Raw genomic sequence first — 3,624 nt, 5'->3', positions numbered from 1 at the left:
TATTCAAGTAATATTTAAATTTTATAACATCAAAAGTATGGTAATTAAATATATATCTAAAAATAAGCATAACCAACAATTTAGTATTTTTTTATGTAAATTATTATTTCATATATATATAATACATTTGAATTTTATTGTTATATTTTTAGTATCAGTTTATAATCTTCTAATAAGTTAGAATTTTTTATATATTTATCCGGAGTATATATTTGTACCTAATTATTGTGTGAGTATTTGGATATTGTATATACATTTACTAATTATGTTACCACGAAACTAATACTAGATACAATAAAAATAATATGAAGTTGTATATTCCTAATATTATATTAAATTAATATAGACATATACTTTGTAATTTCAATTTTTTATTATTATTACTATTATTTTTTAATATTAATTATTAATTTTTTATACTATCTAATAGTCGAAGAAAATTAGGAATATATTTTTATTAGATGTAATCATTTGTGCTTATTAATCTAATAATAATTAATATATATTCTAAAATAATTATTGTTTAAATTTAATTCTAATTATCAATAAAAAGGAAAATATTTTAAACAAGCTAGAGTTCAAGTTCGAGTCTAAAAAATTTGAGCTCATCGAGCTCGAGTTAGAGCTCAAAACCACGAGTTTTGGACTTAAACTCCAGCCTATTGTTGAGCTCAAGTCGAACTTGACTCGTTTACACCCCTAATCATCAAATGTAGTTATATTAAGATTCAAATGGACTAGTTGCACTGAAAACAAAGAACTAGATTTTATACGGCGAGAGTGTGTATCTGTAACTATTTACAATTTTCTACCAAACTAATACATTCACAACCCAATAAATTGCCTGCAAAATCTAGCCAAAGTGTAGTCAGAAGTTCAGTTCTCGCTGAAGGAAGTTGTAGCGTTCTATTTGAGTCATCTCCTCACCTACAATTGGATCAAACTTGCATCTGTAGAATCTGTATAAACTCAAGTTTGTCAACATATGTATAACTTTTTATCTTTTTAGCAACATTTGCAAGATTTATAAGTAAGCTTAGTCAAACTCTCTCAAATACATACCTACCATTCGTGCCGACAACTAGAACTATGTTCTTTTGGTAGCCAAACCCCACGATGTTGTTGTATATCTTTTGGTAAGCGAAACTGAGCCATCGGCCACTCAGGAATGAAATACTTCCGCAGAATACCTGCATTGTTTGTAACTACTTCATACTAGAGCAGTACAGCTTAAAGCTGCCTTCATCATTTTACAAGCTTTTGCACTAAAAACTGCATAAAAGAGTATAGAGCATATTCAAAAGAAACTACCTTTGGTGTAGGAAAGACTCGGAAGAGACATATTATTTCGTTCTGCTTCCTTTATTGCGTCCATGTTTAAGATTGAAAACATCAACGGTTCCTTTATTGCTTGTATCAGCCAGCCACTCAGCATCAGAGCAGAAAGAAAGGCTATGAATCTCTGTTCTTTCAAATGGCAGAACCCCTTCTCATCTACATTGGAACAGTGAACATATTTAGAGGTAGGAGAATAACAAGAAATCATCACAAGAAAGAGCTAATCAAACCGCAGAGGTCGAGAGCAGATTGAGATAGTTTGCCAATGCTTCAAGCACTAATTACACGGCTCCAACCACAAATATAATCTCAAGAAACAACAATTTGTTCCAAGAACTTATGTTAACTCGCAAATTGTTGTTTCCCGGAATAAGCATAAAAGCGTGGGGAGAACATTAGGCGGCGTGAAGAGGTTGTTTGACTAATCTTATTAAAATATGTTATAAGCTCGCACATCTTACATCTAATAGTTTGGTCTTGTCTATATAAACAACAAAAGAACAAAGTCTCGCCAAGAGAATAACATGAAATCATCACAAGAAAGAGCTAATCAGACTGCTAAGTTCCAATGCTTCAAGTACTAACTAAAGGGCTCCAACCACAAACATAACCTCAAGAAACGGCTAGTCATTCCAAGAACTTACGTTAACTCACAAATCAGTTGTTTCCCGGAATAAGCATAAACGCGTGGGAAGAATATGCCACATTAGGGTGTTTGGCTAATCTTATATAAAGTATGTTATAAGCTCGTATATCAGTTAGAACATGTTTTCAGTCATTGCTAATAATTTTGGCCTTGTCTATATAAACAACAATGAATAACATTAAATAACCATTATGGCGACCGTTATTAATTAATATTCATATAAAGTCATATTTCTGGGAGTGTTTTCGTTCTATTACACACATCAAATTTAGCATAAACATCAAAAACAGTAAAAGCAGATGTACCTTCTGAAGCAGCCTTCCGTCCGATGCGTCGAACACCCTAACCAACGTGCCCTCAGTACCCGCGATTGCCAGCAGCCTCCCGTCATAAGACAAAGCAAGACACGCAACATCCTAGTCGTGGGCCTTTATCAGCCTACTAGTCTTACTACGTAACCGTAGTAATGAGTAGTGCACCACCCTCTCCTCCCCCTTATCCGATCCCAAGCAAACCAGAACCATCTGCTCCGAATGCGAAACTTCACACAACCCCTTCGGATTGGGCCCCGTCTCTATCTGATGCAAATATAGCAAGCCAATTATATTGTAAACGAATACCCTTTGCATCGTCACGGCAACAAGCTAATCCGGGTTGAATTATTCGATCTCCTGAGACAATCTGACTGCTCGTCGACTAACCCTTCCGGAACAGATTTTAGGTCCCCTGAGAATAAAACACGAACTGTGAGCTCGTCGGGTACGTCCCCGACAATGACCCTCCGACGCTCAAGTTAGGTTGATTGAGTGAAATGTATGCGATCTCAAAGTTCGATCTCAATTAATGCATCACAGTTACCTCATTTATGGCGTATCGGGGTCTATTTATAGTACACAGTTGTACGACAAATACTGGGCCACGTGGCCTTATCTTGCTGATTCACATTCTGATCGAACGGTCGTTATTGTCCGGGTCTTCCGTTGGTCTATGCGACCCGGGTCGGGTCCTCTGCGACCCGCCCGCTACAAAACACGCGGATCCTGGTCGCGGAAATGCCCATAATGCCCTTAATGAAGGGCGTTTCAGTCTTTTTGTAGGGATGATATATGTATACCCATCATTACTCCCCCACTTTTTCAAAGTGCAAGTTCGTTGCCTTTGAGGAAGTCGAACCGTCGCGTCCATTGATCGCCCACACGTGGCGGAATCCCCTCGGTCAATCTTAGGCGCGTTTCCCCAGAGCGGTCTGCTTATAAATACGCCATCCGTTTGAACACCCAACCTACCGCACGCATAAACTTCGAGCGACCAGGACTCCTGATTTCAAGTTCGCATTCGATCTGCTGCTTCCAGAGCCATCCTGCTTAAAGGTACGATGCCTCCTCGCTCTAGCTCGAATTCTAAGTCGCGACCTGGCTCTGAGTCCTCTTCGACCGGCTCCGAGTCTGGGTCTGAGTCCTCTAGGTCTGGGTCTGGCTCATCGTCGGGGTCGGTGTCTGGGTCGGTGTCTAGGTCTTCTCACGGGTCATATTCTGCCTCCCCCAAAAGAAATAAGAAGTTTCCTGCCGAAAAACTCAATGACGAACAGGCTGGCCCTTCTGTCCTTGCAAAATTCCAAGACCGACTTGCCAAGAACCCTT

This window comes from Sesamum indicum, linkage group LG14 (genome assembly GCF_000512975.1).
Source record: "Sesamum indicum cultivar Zhongzhi No. 13 linkage group LG14, S_indicum_v1.0, whole genome shotgun sequence".
Classification (NCBI taxonomy): Eukaryota; Viridiplantae; Streptophyta; class Magnoliopsida; order Lamiales; family Pedaliaceae; genus Sesamum; species Sesamum indicum.
This window is presented reverse-complemented; position numbering follows the sequence as displayed.